The 21409-nt window shown below is 38.4% G+C and overlaps 1 protein-coding gene across 11 annotated transcripts in view; it reads right to left on the minus strand.

Annotated features, from left to right (window-relative positions):
• The window catches only part of CYRIB (CYFIP related Rac1 interactor B), a 175407-nt gene that overhangs the window by 46205 nt on the left and 107793 nt on the right, over window positions 1-21409 (minus strand). For 7 of the 11 annotated variants that reach the window (XM_032760421.2, XM_058444615.1, XM_032760428.2 and 4 more), the window contains 2 exons: window positions 16049-16135; window positions 14854-14892 (listed from right to left, as the gene is read on the minus strand). The gene's annotated coding sequence lies outside the window, so the exon portion shown is untranslated. Of the gene's footprint in view, window positions 1-13122; window positions 13204-14853; window positions 14893-16048; window positions 16136-21409 lie in introns of all 11 variants that reach the window. The other 4 variants (XM_032760430.2, XM_032760423.2, XM_032760422.2 and 1 more) reach the window with 2 other exon arrangements.

Genomic DNA, 21409 nt, shown 5'->3' on the forward strand with positions numbered 1-21409 from the left:
ATCTGCCCCTGACACACTCCGGCCTCATCTCCCTTCACTCTCCACTGCGCACATGCGCATCTAACCACAAAAGCCTGCTTGCAGTTTCTGCTGCTCAGTAAGGCTTCACCTCTTCAGAGAGAATCCTTGAGCTACCTATCCATCTATAAATGCCCCTTCCATCCTCCTCTCTACCCCCTTCCCAAATTGATGGTTCGTACTATCTAACACACATTCCTATTACTCTTATCTATTTACTCTGTCTTCCTCTGAATAGGCAGGGGTTTTGTTTTGTACACTACTCTATCCTGAGCACTTAGAACAATGCCTGGGATGTATTTGGTATTCGTAAGTATTTGCTGAAAAAATACATGATTAAAAACAGACAGGGAGGCCGGGCACAGTGGCTCATGCCTGTAATCCCAGCACTTTGGGAGGCCGAGGTGGGCGGATCACCTGAGGTCAGGAGTTTTGAGACCAGCCTGGCCAGCATGGTTAAACCCCGTCTCTACTAAAAATACAAAAATTAGCTGGGCAGGGTGGCAGGCGCCTGTAATCCCAGCTACTCAGGAGGCTGAGGCAGGAGAACTGCTTGAACTGGGAGGCAGAGGTTGCAGTGAGCCAAGATCGCACCACTGCACTCCATGGGCAACAGAGCGAGATTCTGTCTCAAAATAAAAATAAAAATAAAATCCTAGGACCCTTAAGAATTATACTACATCCACTCTGCCTGTGCTCTCTAAATGGAACAACAAAGCCTAGATGACAGCACATCTGTTTACAGCATGGTGAACTCAATATTCTAAGCCCACTATTGAGACCCACTCCTCAGAAAAAAAATACTCATTTCAGTAAATTACTGCTCACTGACAATGCACCTAGTCACCCAAGAACTCTAATGGAGATGTATAAGGAGATTAATGTTGTTTTTATGCTGCTAACACAATATCCACTCTGCAGCTCATGGATCACAGAGTAATTCTGGCTCTTAGGTCTTATTATTTAAGAAATACATTTCTTAAAGCTAAACCTGTCATAGATATGGATTCTTCTGACGGATCTGAGAAAGTAAATTGAAAGCCTTCTGGAAAGGATTCACCATTCTAGATACCATTAAGAACCTTTGTGATTCATGGAAAGGGGTCAAACATCAATAGGAGTTTGAAAGAAGTTGATTCTAACTCTCACGGATGACTGTGAGGGGTGTTCAAGACTTCAGTGGAGAAAGGAATGGCAGATGTGGTGGAAATACCAAGAGAACTAGAGTAGAAGTTCATCTCAGAAGGGCCTTTAAGATGTGACTGAATTGCTGCAATCTTATGATAAAAACTTTAGTGGATGAGGAGTTGCTTCTCATGGATAAGCAAAGAAAATGGTTTCTTTCCTTTTTTTTCTTTTTGAGACAGAGTTTCACTTTGTCATCTTGGCTCACTGCAACCTCAGCTCCCAGGTTCAAGCAATTCTTGTGCCTCAACCTACTGAGTAGCTGTGACTACAGGCGCAAGCCACCACAGCCAGCTGATTTTGTGTATTTTAGTAGAGATAGGGTTTCACCATATTGCCCAGGCTGGTCTCGAACTCCTGAGCTCAGGCAATCCACCCACCTCGGCCTCCCAAAGTGCTAGGATTACAGGCGCGACCCATTACTCCCAGCCGAAAATGGTTTCTTGAGATGAAATCTACTCTGGTGAAGATGTTGTTCAGACTGTTAAAATGAGTACTACATGAACATAGCTGATAAGCACTTGCAGGGTCTGAAAGTACTGCCTCCAATTTTCAAGCTGTACTGTGGGTGAAATGTTACCCAACAGTATCACATGCTACAGAGAAATCTTTCATAGAAGTGTCAACTGATGTGGCAAACTTTATTGTTGTCTTATTTTAAGAAATTGCACAGCCACCCAACCTTCAACAACTACTACCTTGATCAGTCTGCAGCCATTAACATCCAGGCAAGACCCTCCACTAGCAAAAAGGTTAAGACCTGCTGAATGAAGGCTCAGATAACTGTCAGCATTTTTATCAATAAAGTATTTTTAAATTAAGGTATGTACACTGTTTTTTAGAAATAAATCATATCAATAATCTCAGTAACCCTTCTGAAAATATTCAAGGCACCACCCTCATCAAATATTGCCCAAAGTCTGCTTACTGAACTGCTTCTAAGAAACTGTACCATCACTTGAAAGTGGGCCAGGCGCGGTGGCTCACGCGTGTAATCCTAGCACTTTGGGAGGCCAAGGTGGGGAGATTACTTGAGGTCAGGAGTTTGCGACCAGCCTAGCCAACATGGCAAAACTCCGTCTCTACTAAAAATACAAAAATGAGCCAGGCGTGGTGGCACATACCTGTAGTCCTAGCTACTCAGGAGGCTGTGGAATGAGAATCTTTTGAACGCAGGAGGCGGAGGTTGCAGTGAGTCAAGATCACACCACTGCACTCTACACTCTGCAACAGAGTGAGACTGTCCCAAAAAAGATAAAATTAAAAAAAAAAAAAGAAGAAAATAAAAGAAGAAAAGAGAAGAGAAGAGAAAGCAAGCAATGTCACCAAAAGGAAATGAAAAGGTGGGAAGAAGAAAAACAAAGGGACCTTTCAAGTCCTATCATAATTTCTTCCAGCAGTAAGACAGCTAGGCTCCAAGCTCTAGCTTCTTGTGGGACTCCCAGCAGCAGTGCATTATCTGGCCCCCTTCAAAGGTCTGAGACTCCAGGCCTATGGGGTTCTTTCTTCAGGCTCCTAAATTCTCCCAAATCCATCTCTTCTCTTTTGTTCCCTCAGCCCTAAAAGTAATTGCTGCTTCTTGTGGTTTCTATTAATATCTAAGTTACCTCAGCAATCTCTTTTGGCTCAGGTTTCCAACACTTGTGAACTAAATACATATATTAAAATCCCTCATTTTAAAATGATTTCTGCTTTCATGGTTGGAATTTGACTGATATCAGGGAAGTTCTAGAGAAGAGCTTAATCCTTAACCTTACTAACACTATCTAACTCACTGCTATCAAGTGCTAGTTTAGCTATTAATAAAGTGATCCTTTGATTCTCCATCTTTTGTGAAATGTAAAGGAAGAGACAGAGAGATTAGTACAACAGGATTCAGGTATTCCTGGATGCCAGCATTAATATCAACATAGTAGTACTAAAATCTCCCCATGAAGCCCTAGCAAATGTTAAGATCCATATATTTTAATTTTAGCTACTAAATTACATGCAGTTAGGTCACTTGACTTAAAGAAATGTGATATAACAATGGAATAAAAATTGGGAGACTTGATTTCTAGTCCTGACTCTATCATAAAATGTGTGACTTTATACAAGTCAGTTTACTTGTTAGACTAAATCTCTTACCGAGCTTCTGGCTATTATTCTACATCCATTCCACTCCATTTTGCCTAATGCTGACATCTAGTGGATGGATATACTTAGACTTCATATTATAGAACGAAAAATCTTATTTCACCTATTTCTGTTGGGCCATGTGCAACGGATATAATAAATTATGAGACCAATACTGTTCCTCACATGGAAGTGAAACACAATAAAATAGTATTAGATCAGATTGTCATGGTATCTTTGAGTCTGATTCAAAGATTACTGGCACTCTTCCATGATTCCAGCCATTAAAAGTTAAAAAACCTTCTGTATTACAGGAGGTAGGAAAAAGAAGAGTTTAACCACCAATGCAAATTACTGTCAGAGCCACATATTTAGACCATGAAAGCACAGAAACACATCCTGCCACAATGGTTTGCATCAAGTACAGACAAAGAGTATGGGAAGGGCTAGTACAAAGGCTCAAGGCAAGTAATACAGAAGTTTCTGGAATGGAATATGATGGAAATACGCAAAACAACTCAAAATGACCTATTTTACTTACTATGAAAGTTTCTCTTGAAAATACATTATCATTAGACAAATAGAGTATTTTGAATTCATTTTGCAAACAACATTATTTTAAAATCAATGAATGCAAAATAAATTTTATTTCATGTCAACAACTCAAAAGAAAAGCCTGGTCACACAAGTCCACTGTCACATTTAATTACCAAAATTGTTAGACTTTTTTTTTTTGTGGAGTAGCATTCTGCTTTTAACTATGGCTTTCTTTATATATCACGCTGTAAAATAAATATACACCAATAGTTTCAATGACCACTTCTGGAAATATTTTATTTTAGAAAAGTTTCATTTCATTATGTATTTCAAAATTATACTAGGCTGATGTAAAATGCAAGAGCAATGGGCACAACTGGGTGGAAGTGTAAACTACTATGACAAGTTTGGGAAATTAGTCTGACATTCCTTCTGAAGTTCATGTGCAATATTCACATAATGAACTATAATACTGTGCAAACAAATTAACTCCAGCTACATACAATAAAGGTGGATAAGAGAACTATAATGCTATTGGAAAACTGTACACAATATAATACCATTAAATCAAACACCGTATTAAAGATACTGGTTATTCATAGGGGGAGACAATCATAGGATTGGGCAACTCTAAAGACCTGAGAATTATTCTAGTTCCTCAATTAGTGGTGGATTCGTGGGAGTTTTATTTTTAGGTTTCACAATTTACAAATGAAGTACGCACACTCTTGTATGAATCAGTAATTTTAAATGTTTAAAAATGTAAAGCCACTGATGCTCAGAGAACACGTATGTCTCACTGAAAGATGCCCAACAAAAAAGTTTAGAATGGAATTCACATGCTACAATGCATGGATGATCAGTTTTTTTAAATGTATCATTATATAAGCCTCAGATACTTCTATATATTTAGCTTTTACAGTATCAGTGGTGGTAGTTGTTTTAAATCAAACGTTTACTTAGTACCTGTCTGCCAATGGCTATGATGAATACTGAATATCTGATGCTGAGGAATTCACAGACAAGTGGAAGAGCCCAGACAAGCAAGTGTGGGTATGCTTTCATAAAGAAACAAGCAAAGGGCATTCTGAACACACAGAAAAAAGAATACCTAACCCAGTCTTCGTAAAGTAAATAAAAGCTTCCCAGAGGGGCTGATTCTTAATTCTTTCTTGTTTGCTATTTATTTAAATTAGGAAGTAATTCCAACATAAAGTATAAAAAAAAAATACTATTCACAGTCTGTCACCCAGATTAAAACTACAACAACTACAACAATTTGGCAATAGTTGCTTCAGGTGGGCTACTTTTTTGTGTGTGCAGCTGACCTCCCAACCTCTTTCAATCAACTTGCCTCCCCTCCCCTCCTCTCTCACTGAAGATAATTAGTATCTTTTTAAAAAAATTATTAGAGATGGTTTCTCGCTATGTTGTCCAGGCTGGTCTTGAATTCCTGGCCTCAACCGATCCTTCCACCTCAGACTCTCCAAGTGTTGGGATTATAGGCATGAGCCATCACACTAGGCCTTTTTTTTTTTTCAGCATGGTTTCCTTGCCAAACATATTTTAAGATTTTTTACTCCAAAGGTATATATTCATCATAAACAATACAGTATTGTTCTGCTTTTCAATTTGCATACATGACATACTGTGCATATTCTTTGAAAACTAGATTTTCTCACTCAATGGTTTTTAAAAATTACTAATATGTTCATTTTAGCTATTACATACTATTTGATTATTCAAAGAAACCAGTTTATTCATTCCTCTACTGATTGACAATGAGACTGTTTTCCACTTTTAAATATTAACAGTTATGCTTTACACCTCCATACACACACTACATATACTTAAGCTCATGTACAAGAGTCCTATAGGACAGCTATCTGAAAATGAAAAGGCAACTCTAACTTTACTACATGGTGTTAAATTGCTCTCCCAAGTACTTCCATCAATTCTGTTCTACAGGTAGAAAGATTTCCTATTTCCTGTCCTCCAAAACCTCAAGTTTAATTTTTAGAGTCTGAAATGTCTCATTGATGTTTAAATTTGTAGTTTCTTATCAGTAAAAATGTGCACCTCTTTGTATTACATGTTTATGGGCCATCTGTGAAGTGTATATGCATTTCTTTTGCCACCTATGGTCCTTATTTTTCTGTTGTTTCTCAGCCCCACTCCTACCTTTCTGCACTGCTGGGGCTGAGAATGCAAATGACATTTCCCAGACATCTTTGCCAGCTGGGTTCCTGTTAGATTATGTCAATAGGAGGCACTGGAGGGTGAGAAGACAGGAGGAAGAGAGGTTACTGATTAGAACAGGCTAGCAGTTGTTGTAGGAGCAGTGTGAATAGTATCCAATACCCTAATTACGGACAGGTGCAGCCTGTAGGTTCCAGCCTAGTGGTGGCAGCAGCTTGTCTCTGGTAAAAGCAGCATCACAATTTCTTATTTTATTTTTGCTACTCTGTTCTCTCCCTTGTTCCTTTTGCTCTGCCAGCTTTTCTAGTATCTTTGTAGCCAATCTTCTATATTAAATTGTTTGAAATATCCAGAGTGGTAAGTTTTCCTAACTTAACTTCAACTGTCATACCACTCTTTCTTTTTTCAAACAGAGTTTTAGAAATATATATATATACACATATATTTTTTAATGAATTTATTTTTTTGAGACAGGGTCTTGCTCTGTCGCCCAGGCTAGAGTGTGGTGGTGTGCTCATGGCTCACTGCAACCTCGACCACCCTGGCTCAATCGATCCTCCCACCTCTGCCTCCTGAGTAGCTGGGACTACATGCCCGTGTCATCATGCTTGGCTAATTTGTGTGTGGGGGGGGGGGGGGGGGGGGGAATATTGTTGTTGCTTTTTTTTTTTTGTAGAGACAGGATCTCATCGTGTTGCCCGGGCTGGTCTCAAATTCATGGCCTTAAGCAATCCTCCCCCACCCTGGCCTCCTAAAGTGCTGGGATTACAGGCATAAGCCATTATATCTGGCAGCTTTAGAAATTCTGGATACCAACCTTTTAATGCTTATATACAAGGCAGATACTGTCTCCTAGGCTCTAACATATCTTAACTTTGTTTATGGTGTTGTTTGTCATAACAGTTCAGTTTTTCGTCTTTTCTTCATGGTCTGTGCTTACTGTTTAAATAATAATTCTTCAAAATTGCCTTATTCTTGCCCTTGTATTCACTCAAGTGATTGTCAAATTCTACAAAAAATTCTGATGGGATTTTGATTTGATTTTGCATTAAATATATAATTGCCATCTCTATAATTTCAATCATTTTGTCATTTAATCTATGAATATGACAGATTAGATAAATTCATTTTCTATTGCTAAACAATTCTTGCATTCCTGAGATCAAGTCTACTTGGTAGGTTATTTATGTATTTATTTATTTATGAATAAATGAATGAGGGTGAATGAATAAATTTGAAAACGGGTCTTACTCTGTTGCCCAGGCTGGTCTTGAACTCCTAGGCTCAAGCAAACCTCCTGCCTCAGCCTCCCAAGGTGCTACAATTACAGGCATGGGCCACTGCGCCTGGTTTATTTGGTCATTTAAAAAAATATATTCCTAGATTTGGTTTTGCTACATTTCACCTTCGATTATTTTGTAAGACTGACCTGTAATTTTTTTCTCTGTTCCTGTCTGGTTTTGCTGTCAAGCCTATGTTTTATACATAGACTTTTTCTATTATTTAGAACCATTTATAAACAATACAGTGTATCAGTTACTCAATGAGTTTTATAGGAAAGCTCTTCCAAACATCTAAGAAGTCTACATCTGTTTCATTTTTGAAACTCCAGCCTCTAACAGACATTCTGTCACACAGCCAGTACTCAATAAATATTTGTCAAATTAATGAATAATGAACAATTCAAGTAAAAAGCAGCTTATTTATCCGAAAAGAGAATACCTAAACTAAGGGCATCCCATAAAAAGAGTAGGTTTAGGTCAAATGAAACAAAGTGTAACTTAATAAATTAGGGACTAAGTTTATGGAATAATCCCTTGGTCTTACCTACAAAGGGATAATTCAAATATATGCTTACCTACGAAGGGATAATTCAAATATAAACATCAAGAAAATCAAGGACAAGGTTAACAGGCAAAGGTTTATTGCTAAAACATTAAAGCTGGCCTAGACAGCAATAATATTTTCCCACAACACTCTTTACCACCTCTGAACTAATCTTCGATGGTGTTTCCCACATTCTTATGCATTATCACAACGAGAGTTCAAATCCTTAAAAATCCTGATGACCAACAGTCATCTTCAGAAGTAGCAATTTTAGTTTTCTGTTTTTGCACAGAGAATAAGATAACTAAGGGCTACAGAGACATTCTCATCCACTACTTATAAACATGCCACCCACCTCCCCAGAGTGAGAGTCTCTGGTGCCTCTTCCAGTCACCAAACAGCAGCAAAAAAGCAAGGAACTTAAGGACCTACTGCCAAGTAAACAGGCCTTGTGGCAGTGAAAGGATAAAATGTCCATCATTCTTTCTTCTCCTCAGAGATTTCACGGGAAAAGGAGAAAGTGCGGGAAACAGGAGGCCTACAATTGAAAGGAAATCTGCCAGAATTTGGCATATAGAAGTAAAGTGTCATTACTAGTCACCTCACTATGACTGAAATGGATAAGAGATTCTTAAAAATTGTTCTGCTTTCTCTCATAATTTGAGTTAAAAGATAAGGTATTTTCTGAAGTTAAGTATCCCTTAATTTCTGGAGTTGACTAGGGGCTCTTCTCAACACTATAGTCACTGAGAAGAGCAAAAGACAACAGGCGGAATGGCTTTATATCCCATTACCAATAAATAAGAGAATCTCAGACCAGGAAGGGACCGTTCACGGTCAAATGGAAGACTCACCCTTGACTATTTAACCTTAGTATGAATCTATTCTACAACATACCCACACCAAGTAGCCATCTCACCACTGCTTAAATACTCTACATGAGTTAAATTTTAGACTTTGGTCAATTTTTAGAAAAATTTGTAGAAACTTAAGACAATGACTGAATAAGCACAATTAAGACATGACTTCTACCCTCGAAAACCATACAATCCTTGTATTAAACTGAAATTCACCCATTTGTTAACTTTTCCTTGGTTTAAATTCTCTTTGGCCTCCTAGAAATAAACTAAACACAATCCCTGTGCTACTTAACAAACCATTAAATATATGAAGTATCTTAAAACAACAGTCAAATGAGGTCAAAAGAAAGTTACCCACCAGATTATGTATGTTCACATTTGCAAAGTTACAAACAAGACATCTCCTATGTAGTAATGCCAGCCAAGAATTTAGCTTCTGAGTAGAGTTTATAAGTGATTTTCTAGGTAGGGACAGGCATGGTGGGCGGCTAATGCCTATAATCCCAGCAGTTTGGGAGGCGGAGGTGGGAGGATTGCTTGAGCCCAGGAGTTCGAGACCAGCCTGGGCAACATAGCGAAACTCCATCTAAATTTTTATTTTTTGAGACAGTTTCACTCTTGTTGCCCAGGCTGGAGTGCAGTGGAGCAATCTTGGCTCACTGCAACCTCTGCCTCCTGGGTTCAAGTGATTCTCCTGCCTCAGCCTCCCAAGTAGCTGGAATTACAGGCATTTGCCACCATGCTCGGCTGATTTTTGTATTTTTAGTAGAGATGGGGTTTCGCCATGTTGGCCAGGCTGGTCTTGAGCTCCTGACCAGGTGATCCACCCGCCTCGGCCTCCCAAGGTGCTGGAATTACAGGCGTGAGCCACTGTGCCTGGCCCCCATCTAAAATTTTTTTTTAAGTTTTTTTTTTTTTTTTTTTTTTTTTTAAGGGAATACTCATCACGAAGATCTTGTTAAACATTATAGGCTAAAGAACCAAGGGCAGTAGAAACTTTTTTCCCTGTGATCTTAACTTCTGTTTCCAAAGCACCCTACAGAGGACTTTGCATGATGACGTTAGTGCTAATGTTAAGTTAATAAATGAACGCTTACTGTGGCACATACAATTCATCCAAAACAATCAGGAAAAATTTCAAGTGTTCCTAAAAGGAATTAGTAATAAAACTTCTAAGTTAGAAAAACAATTTCACTGGAAAAAACTTTTTTAAGAAAAGCAGTATGTATGTTATGGATGGTTGGATGCAGAAGCTAAAAGTAAAATAAATTTAAAAAAGAAAAACGTATGCTTATTAGGAAAAGAAGACAGATGTTAAGAAATGTTCCTAAATAGTTTTCAACAGTTTGTCAGGTCCTTCTGTTTGAGCCTAGTACACTAACGGAATTTAATACAAGTGAAATTACAAAAGGCACAAATGTTTTCCTGGTTCTTGAACTTAATTTAACTGAACTAAAATTAAAATCATTCTCTTAAATGTATCTCCTCCAGGCTTATCATAACCAAACAGAATACAAAAACATATTTTTCTTCTCTTGGTAACAGAATTTTAAAGATATGTACTTGAATAATTTTCTACATTAATAAATCAGTATCTCTTACAGCACTAAAAAGAGTCCAGCAGAGGTCATTTACATTCTGATGTTGCCAAGGAGGTGATAATTATAACTGAATATATACATTTTTACTTTGCCTTTCTTTTTTTTTTTTGAATCTCACTCTGTCGCCCAGGCTGGAGTGCAGTGGCACGATCTCGGCTCACTGCAACCTCTGCCTCCCAAGTCAAGTGATTCTCGTGCCTCAGCCTCCCAAGTAGCTGGGATTACAGGTATGTGCCACCACGCCCGGCTAATTTTTGTATTTTTAGTAGAGACAGGGTTTTGCCATGTTGACCAGGCTGATCTCGAACTCCTGACACCTCAGGTGATCTACCCGCCTCAGCCTCCAAAGTGTTGGGATTACAGGCATGAACCACTGTGCCTGGCCTTTCAGTATATCATTTTTTAAAACACAATTTTACTTCAGAAAGAAAGTAAAATTTTACAGAAGAAAGAGATCCCCCTCAGTAAATTTAAAAAGCAGGTCCCATACTTATTTTCAAATGACAAATGACAAGGCCAGGTATCTTTGTAAATAATTTTGCAAAAGCTGGTTTATTTTAAAGGCTGATTTATACAGAATAGGAAGAAACCTATGTTTTCTTAATACTGTGGAATAAGCTAATTGTAAATGAAATGTTGAGATCATTATTAGGACCAAATGCAGTATGTGCATATCATATACATTTTTTGAACTAAGTATGCCATTAATTATTACAGCTTCTAGTTTCACAAAGCATATAAAAAAGAAATGTTTATATAAATCAAAGTTCAAATCACTAAACCACTTTGAATTTTTACTGTCAACCTACATAACAGAGAGAGTATCACAAAGAAAAGATGTTTATTTCAGAACAGAGCATTGCAGTAGGAATATGCATGACACAGTAAACTATGCCATACATATTCAGGGAGGTAAAGGAAGACAAAGGTTTTTAAAGGAAAAACAAGGATTATATACTAGTTTTGAAATAAATATCCTTAGCTACAAAGATCAATAACAAGGGTGACACCAGTTGGAGGCTGAACAGGCAGTTGCTGGGCAGATGTCCTTGCAGAAGTATTATTTGGTGTAAGGTGGTGATGGCCTTTGTGTAAGGATATGGTCTTTGTAGTCTCTTTCATTATCAGGCATACGAGTGTGAGAACATTCTCTTCACAGCCTTCCCTGGCTCTGTACACAGCTTCCCTGGGTTTCCTCAACATTAGTAACTCCATTTTGATTCTGAAGACTTTCACTACCACATGTCTAAAGTTGCTGGGAGAAAAAACGGAGAAAGGGGATGACAAAGGATAGAAAATCTGAGCCTAGACTAAAGGGTTTGTGAAATGACTTGAATAAGCTCAACTCCCTAATTTTATGAAAGAAGGGAAATAAAGACTAGAGAAACTTGGTGACTTGGACAAAGCAGCAAATGAGTAAAAATGTGGGGCTTAATCCACTGACTCTGGCAGTGCAGCTTTTGAGAACTTCTTTAAAACATGGCATCAGGACCAGATCACATCAAAAGAATCAAGTACCACCACAACAAAGGAAACAAAAACGAAAGTCAGGTTCCCCACTACGTCCCTTTAAAATGATTGTTAATGCTGTTTTTGCTGTTAATCAAACTTCAACAGACCTGCCATTCAGTTTGTAGTCAGCTGTCAGCTGCTGGGCAAACACTGGGATTCGGGGACATCATTCTAGGCTCTTTCTAGATCAGGCTGAAACTTACCACTGTACAGCTTATACTACTGATGGAACTGCAAAACAGCTGGTGACTTTCTGCAAGTCTCTACCTTTTTCTTGTTTTCAGAACACAATTATCAGAGCACTACTATTCGTATCCTTCCTATGGCAATGATGGCGTTTCTATTCTTAAAATTTTGGTGTCTCATACTGACACTTGGGTTTTGGGAGGGCGGTTTTTTTGAGACAATGTCCCGCTCTATCACCTAGGCTGGAGTGCACTGACATGATCTAAGCTCATGGCAACCTCCGCCTCCCGGGCTCAAGCGGTTCTCGTGCTTCAGCCTCCTGGGTAGCTGGGATTACAGGTGCGCACAACCATGCCCGGCTTGTATTTTTAGTAGAGATGAGATTTCGCCACGTGGGCCAGGCTGGTCTCGAACTCCTGGCCTTAAGTGATCCACCCACCTCAACCACCCAAAGTGCTGGAATTACAGGCATGTGCCACCACGCGCCCAGCCCTGATACTTGTTTTTTACATATTTACTTCATGTTCTTTGAAGGCAGGCACTTGCCAAGGCTTAACACTTATTTTCTACTCCCTTTCTCCACAAAATTTGGGACTAGAGGCTGGGACTACAGGCACACACCACCACACCTGGCTAATTTTTTGTATTTCTAGTAGAGATGGCATTTCTGTTATTATGGGCCAGCAAACAGAAGCTTCTTCAAAGCTATTTCACAAACTTCTAGCCTATGCCATTAGGATATCTTTTTTTTTTTTTGAGAGACAGAGTCTAGCTCTGTCACCCAGGCTGGAGTGCAGCGGTGAGATCTTCGCTCACTGCAACCTTCCAGGTTCAAGTGATTCTCGTGCCTCAGCCTCCTGAGTAGCTGGGATAACAGGCAGGTGCTACCATGCCTGGCTGATTTTTGTATCTTGAGTAAAGACGGGGTTTCACCATGTTGGCCAGGCTGGTCTCAAACTGCCGACCTCAATCCACCTGCCTTGGCCTCCCAAACTGCTAGGATTACAGGCATGAGCAACTGTGCCCGGCCTGTAACTACTTCTTTAAGATTAGTCATATAGAACGTGAAAAACTACACTTACTGAAGTATGGTGGAGAAAGGTCTAGCTGAATTTTCACTAACCGAGGTTCTTAATATGGGGGTCCACAGAGAATTCAGGGATCTGTGAATATGGATGGGAACCTTTTCACTAACCTCTATACAAAAATTAACAATTCCTTCAATCAAGAATATAAGTAACAAACTAGAGTAGTATTAAACGACCTATGAATCTGTCTTTAATAGAAACCATGGGTATTTTTGTATTACAATTTTTGCACACAACATCTATTTAAAATTATGATATATAGTATATTTACTCCTAACGCTTATTTTCTAACATGAGAAACACACATATTAATGTAAGAAGCACACATTACTTATTGTAATAAGCACATATTACTTATCACAAATTTGTATTTAGTATTTGTTAATGGCTTTTCAATGTAATGTTTCCTTCTTAATCCTATGTAGTTTACTTCATACAATCATGAATCATTATTAGAATCACTATTCTGAGGCAGGATTCATAGGCTTCATAAGATTGCCAAAGAGGTCCTTGGCACAAAAAAGACTCGTTAAGAACCTCTGAACTGTAAAATACAGAGTAAGCAAGGTGATAACAATTCTGAAGGACTGTCACAGTAGTAACTGTTGTACCAGCTCTAATAAAATGATAGGCTGGATTTTTGTTTTTGTTTTTTGACACAGAGTCTCACTCTATTGCCCAGGCTGGAGTGCAGTGGCGTGATCTCGGCTCACTGCAACCTCCGCCTCCCGGGTTCAAGCAATTCTCCTATCTCAGCCACCCGAGTAGCTGGGACTACAGGCACACGCCACCACACCTGGCTAATTTTTTGTATTTCTAGTAGAGACGGGGTTTCACCATGTTGGCCAGGCTGGTCTTGAACTCCTGACCTCAGGTATCCACCCACCTTGGCCTCCCAAAGTGCTGAGATTACAGGCATGAGCCACCGCGCCCACCCTTGTTTTTGTTTTTTGAGACAGGGTCTTGCTCTGTCGCCCAGGTTAAAGTGTAGTGATGCAATCTTGGCTCACTGTGGCCTGGACATCCCAGGCTCAGGTGAGCCACCACGACCGGCCTGATGAGCTAGTTTTGAAAAAATATACTCTGCTTATAACTAAGAAGAACACGGAAAGGGATTTTAAGCTAGTCATTTTCACTTAAGAACACAATGTCTGTAAAAAAAAATTACATTTTGAATACTTAATAACTTGTTATAATTAAAACAATTGCAGGATTACAAATGTTTATGTACTCAGGACCCTTTAACAGTAACTACCTTTTATGGTAACAATTCTTTGTTTCTAAAAAAAATTTTTTTAAAAAAGGACCAAAACCAGTAATGGATAGAATTCTTAAGATTATGTGTAAAGTGTCTTCCCTTCTGTTTTCAATGAAAATATATATATATGTACATACATATACTTTAAACTACTAAAATTATGGCTTAGAACGTTCTTGATCAACTATACTGGTGACAGCTAAAATGACTTAATTCAAAGGAAAACACATACCTCTCCTATTGAAAGAAAGCTGTTAAAAAAAGTTCTAATTAATTTACATTTTCCCCACCAGGTCCTATTCTAAGCCAAAAACTAAACAATCGATATTTCCTAACAACATTTTTAGCAACTCAATATTGTGTATAGAACATTTCCCTTAAATTGTATACAGTTAATATAAGTTTTTATTGAAATCATAACTTTTCATTTATATTTAAATAATCATTTCCCCCAAAGACATATTTACCTTCAGCCAGTGCTGGTGATTCTGTCCTTGTCCTTCTATCTGTTTAAAGAAAGAAAAAAAAGGAAGAAAGTCTAAAACATTATTTTACTTTAAAACAAGTTTTTATTACAGTTAACTTTAAAGTTCACAAATGCTATCATGCACATGCACATTTTATACATACACACATATATTTATTTATTTCCTTGGATTAACTCAACCACCATATATGGAGGACCTATTTAGAGTAAGGCATCATATTAAGCCCTGGAAACAACAACAGGTAAGACAACCCAGTTGTCACCGTCAATATACTCAAGAGAGAAAAAGTGTATGAAGACAAGTACACAATTCTCATCATAGCTTATGAAGCAAAGGGTAAGAAAAGGAAAGTTAGTAATTCTTCTTTAGTCTTAGAGCAGGGGCTTAAAACTATCAAAAGAGGCATATTTATATATTCTTATCACAGTTTAAGTTCATTCAGTTTCAATGTATTAATAATCAGTTTTACTCAAGGTATTAAAATCCTTATTCTGTGACAATAACCTATTATTTGCCAGGGACACATTTGGCAAAATTCAAATGAACCACAAAGCCCTCTCTAGGATTCGTTTTATTATTTCACTCATTCATTCATTCATTTATTTATTTCTACAGAGAGGGTCTTGCTATTTTGCGCAGGCTGGTCTCCAATTCCTGGTGCTCAAGTGAGCTTCCTGCTTTGGCCTCCCATAGTGCTGGGATTACAGGCATCAGCCACCATGCCAGGCTTGGTTTTACTATTTCAAACACACAATTTTAGGCAAAATGGAACCTTCAGAAAGAGTATAACTTTGCAAATAAGGTTATAAGAAGCAAATAAAGACATCAACCCCTTGGAGAAGAAGGTATGGATCACTCTATCAGGAAAAAGCCCCATGTTTTCACTCTAGCTGAGGTACCTCTTCCTGATTGTACTATCTGTGGTTCACTTTCTGCTCTGGGGCTTTGCAATAGGAGACGTCTACAGGAATTCTTCAGCTATCCAGAGATATAAACAAACCTGAAAATTTGAAGGTGTTAACACCATGGGCAACCCTTGACCAATGAGAGATGGGATCTAGCAAATAAATACCACCTTCTTCCCAGCAAAAGGCCAATCTTTATTGCTTTCTCAGAGGGCTTCTTCAGGATCAAGCCTCAGTTGCTCACAAAAGTTAGCAGCTCAATAACGTACCCTTGGATTGGCGTTCCCTCTTTCCTAGTTCACTTGTTCCAGTCCTTCAACTTCTGTTTCTTGCTAACAGGTGTGCAAATGAATTACCTGTAAGAAAGCATCCGTCTCAGTTTCTGCTTTTGGAGTGAAACTAGGTCAAGACACTTGATTTCCACGATACCATAATCCCTTTTCATCCTACCTCACTTGATGTTCCTTCTTAATTTCGACTACACTTTCTTGCACACCCCATATTCCACCCAAACTCTCACTACCTAAAATCCTTGTGCCTACTATCTCCTACTAACTCAAGGCAGAAGATTCTGTTGCCTGAGCATTATCAGATCTACTACAACTTCATATTGAAGAGACTAGAACAGAGGCTGCAAAAATGCATATGGAGTTGGCTGGCTGGGGCCACCTTAGATAAGTGTTAACCAGGCAAATAAACATGTGTGTGTTTATCTAAATGGTGCCACTGCTATCAACATGCCATGCTAAAAATACAGGTGATACAGAGCTCAATATCCATGTAAAACAGATTTTAGACATTAGCAACTAATGAAATAAGTCAGACACACTCAATAGGCCAAACGAAACAGTCTAAGGGCTATAAGTGGATGAACCACCAGTTTGCGACTTCTGTTCTAGAACCTCAGGTTGTCTACAATTTATTATTTAATTTTATTTATTTATTTATTTATTTATTTATTTATTTATTTATTTATTTATTTTGAGACAAGAGTCTCGCTCTGTCGCCCAGGCTGGATTGATTGATTGACTGATTTTGAGACAGAGTCTCACTCTGTCACCCAGGCTGGAGTATAGTGGCGCGATCTCGGCTCACTGCAACTCTGCCTCCCAGGTTCACGCGATTTTCCTGTCTCAGCCTCCCGAGTGGCCGGGACTACAGGCGCCTGCCACCATTCCCCACTAATTTTCTGTATTTTTAGTAGAGACGGGGTTTCACCATGTTAGCCAGGATAGTCTCCATCTCCCGATGTCGTGATCTACCCGCCTCGGCCTCCCAAAGTGCTGGGATTACAATCTTTCACTTTTCTCTATGAGTTAGTTCACAAATGGGAGTCACGTTCAAAGCCTAACCGCTCTAGTTTTTCTCAAAAGCTTGCCTTGGATCAATATTACTAGAAGTGAAATGAATAAACACTTTTTTTGCTTTTTCTGCCAAAGATAAAACTTCCTTCTCTAAGGCCCACTGCAGGCTCCCAGAAATAAACAAAACAAGTGGCTTGACTGACCACTTTTATAAACAACAGCAAAAAAAACAGTGCCACTCTGCATAAAACCATGAGGGAAAATTCAATTATTTATTCTTAATAAATCACGACACAATAAAACAATTGTAACTGTATTCACCCTTAGAAATCAAATATCAGGTCATAAATAGTAAATATTAACTAATATTTAAATTAGATAATCCAGGCACCTAAAATCTACAAACCAAGAGATTATTCAAGTTAAGTGTTAAAATTTACTTGCCTCTATACAAACAAACGGAAGAACATTCCACGCTCACGGATAGGAAGAATCAATATTGTGAAAATGGCCATACTGCCCAAGGTAATTTATAGATTCAATGCCATTCCCATCAAGCTACCAATGACTTTCTTCACAGAATTGGAAAAAACTACTTTAAAGTTCATATGGAACCAAAAAAGAGCCCACACTGCCAAGTCAATCCTAAGCCAAAAGAACAAAGCTGGAGGCATCACGCTACCTGACTTCAAACTATACTACAAGGCTACAGTAACCAGAACCACATGTACCCTAGAACTTAGTATAATAATAAAAAAACTATATATATATGAAAAAAATGTACTTGCCTCCAACAAGACATGAGTTATGACTTCAGACCATGTTGTGGTACTGGTACCACAACAGAGATATAGACCAATGGAACAGAACAGAGCCCTCAGAAATAATACCACACATCTACAACCATCTGATCTTTGACAAACCTGACAAAAACAAGAAATGGGGAAAGGATTCCCTATTCAACAAATGGTGCTGGGAAAACTGGCTAGCCATATGTAGAAAGCTGAAACTGGATCCCTTCCTTACACCTTATACAAAAATTAATTCAAGATGGATTAAAGACTTACATGTTAGACCTAAAACCATAAAAACCCTAGAAGAAAACCTAGGCAATACCATTCAGGACATAGGCATGGGCAAGGACTTCATGTCTAAAACACCAAAAGCAATGGCAACAAAAGCCAAAATTGACAAATGGGATCTAATTAAACTAAAGAGCATCTGCACAGCAAAACAAACTACCATCAGAGTGAACAGGCAACCTACAGAATGGGAGAAAATTTTTGCAATCTACCCATCTGACAAAGGGCTAATATCCAGAATCTACAAAGAACTCAAACAAATTTACAAGAAAAAAAAACAAACAACCCCATCAACAAGTGGGTGAAGGATATGAACAGACACTTCTCAAAAGAAGACATTTATGCAGCCAAAAAACACATGAAAAAATGCTCATCATCACTGGCCATCAGAGAAATGCAAATCAAAACCACAAGGAGATACCATCTCACACCAGTTAGAATGGCAATCATTCAAAAGTCAGGAAACAACAGGTGCTGGAGAGGATGTGGAGAAATAGGAACACTTTTACACTGTTGATGGGACTGTAAACTAGTTCAACCATTGTGGAAGACAGTGTGGCGATTCCTCAGGGATCTAGAACTAGAAATACCATTTGACCCAGCCATCCCATTACTGGGTATACACCCAAAGGATTACAAATCATGCTGCTATAAAGACACATGCACACGTATGTTTACTGTGGCACTATTCACAATAGCAAAGACTTGGAACCAACCCAAATGTCCAACAACGATAGACTCAATTAAGAAAATGTGGCACATATACACCATGGAATACTACGCAGCCATAAAAAATGATGAGTTCATGTCCTTTGTAGAGACATGGATGAAGCTGGAAATCATCATTCTCAGCAAACTATCGCAGGGACAAAAAACCAAACACCGCATGTTCTCACTCATAGGTAGGAATTGAACAATGAGAACACTTGGACACAGGAAGGGGAACATCACACACCGGGGCCTGTTGTGGGGTGGGGGGAGGGGGGAGGGAGGAGGGATAGCATTAGGAGATATACTTAATGTAAATGACGAGGTAATGGGTGCAGCACACTAACATGGCACATGTATACGTATGTAACAAACCTGCACATGGTGCACATGTACCCTAGAACTTAGTATAATAATAAAAAACTATATATATATGAAAAAAATGTACTTGCCTCCAGCAAGACATGAGTTATGACTTCAGACCATTCTGTCAACCATGTTTATAGCTCTGTAGTATTTAAAATGATGGTACCTAAATCTCACTGATGGCCTGGTGCAGTGGCTCACGCCTGTAAGCCCAGCACTTTGGGAGGCCGAGGTGGGTGGATCACCTAAGGTCAGGAGTTTGAGACCAGCCTGGCCAACGTGGCGAAACCCTGTCTCTACTAAAAATACGAAAATCAACCAGGCATGGTGGTGCATGCCTGTAATCTCAGCTACTCGGGAAGCTGAAGCATAAGAATTGCCTGAACCTGGGAGGCAGAGATTACACTGAGCTGAAATCACGCCATTACACTCCAGCCTACGTGACAGAGTGAGACTCTGTTCAAAAAATAAATAAATAAATGGTGTTGGAATAACTCCATGGAAAACTAATACAGACCCTTCTCAAACTATACATTACACATGGATTCGAGTTTAATTTCTCAAAACTAAATCTCAGAAAATAGAACAAAGATTCTTATCTTTGGAGGAATAATATGCTAAAATATAAAGCACTATAAGAAATTTAAAATGGAAAGATGAATCAATCATGTAAAAATTAAAGATAAGGGATACCAAAATGTCTTAAAATAGTTCATAGGAGTGTATATAAATCACATGAAGGCAACAGAAAAAAATAATCTTGATAATTTGTAACAGGGAGGCAAAACAATAAATTATGAAAAAAATCTATACTCCCTAATAATAAAAAGCAAATATAGTAAAATGGTTTAGAGAACCGGTTCTGACATGAGACAGGCTTGGGGTGCATTTCCAATTATTTAAATTATTAAGTTATTTGAGCATCTTTATTTGTAAAATGCAGATTTTCACTTATTTAAATTATGTTATCTATGCATCCTTTTCCTTTGTAAAAGAGCAAAAATAAACTCAAAGTGTGTAGATTAATGAAAATGCTAGTTTTGCTGAACACGGTCATTACCTTTTGTATTTAATATTAAAATTACAATAATATGTATCTCTCTACTGACACTAAATCTCAAGTATAGTACTCTTAAGAAAACCATGTCTAACACACACCAGAACTCAAACACCTGAGGATTGCTCTATGTCATCCTACACCATGCTTACTATCACAAAATAGTTTGATCAGAAGAAAGCACAATGGTTACATTAAGAGCCACCCTCCTTGATATACCTGGAACTACATTTTCTATATAAAAACAAATATCAAGGCATATATGATATATATAAATCTTAATATTGTGCAAATATTAATACTAAATATTAATACAATATCAATAAATTCTTTTTTTATAAAGATTTTTTAAAAATGTTTTTAAATAAAATAGAGATGGAGTCTTGCAATGTTGACCAGGCTAGTCTTGAACTACTGGCCTCAAGCAAACCTCCCATCTCAGCCTCCCAAAGTGCTGGGATCACAGGCATGCGCCACCATGCCTGGCCAAGAAATTCTTAATCTCTATTGTAAACCCATGCTCCAGAAGATCTGAAATACCAACATTTCTCATTATCTCTAAAGTTTTTTTTTAATTACCTCCAGGAAAAAGTAAATTGCCAGTAACGGCTGCCTAGGTAATGCCAGGCTTTCAGAACATGACCTGATTTTTGTAGAGTCTAAAAAGTTCTTACAATCTTAACTTTCCCCTTTATTATAAGGGTAAAACATGCTCACTACACAAAATACATAAAGAAAGTGGAAAGAAACAAGTACCACTACCTATAATCCCACAACCAAAGCTTTAACAATTTATTCTCTTCTAATTTCTTTTATGTATATTTTTATACAATTTAACACCATTTCTTTGTACTGTTTTTTTTTTTGAGACGGAGTCTCGCTCTGTCACCCAGGCTGGAGTGCAGTGGCGCGATCTCGGCTCACTGCAAGCTCCGCCTCCCGGGTTCATGCCATTCTCCTGCCTTGGCCTCTCCGAGTAGCTGGGACTACAGGCGCCCGCCACCATGCCCGGCTAATTTTTTTGTAATTTTTTTAGTAGAGACGGGGTTTCACCGTGGTCTCGATCTCCTGACCTCGTGATCCGCCTGCCTCGGCCTCCCAAAGTGCTGGGAT

Source organism: Hylobates moloch, unplaced genomic scaffold (assembly GCF_009828535.3).
Source record: "Hylobates moloch isolate HMO894 unplaced genomic scaffold, HMol_V3 SCAFFOLD_9, whole genome shotgun sequence".
Taxonomy (NCBI): Eukaryota; Metazoa; Chordata; class Mammalia; order Primates; family Hylobatidae; genus Hylobates; species Hylobates moloch.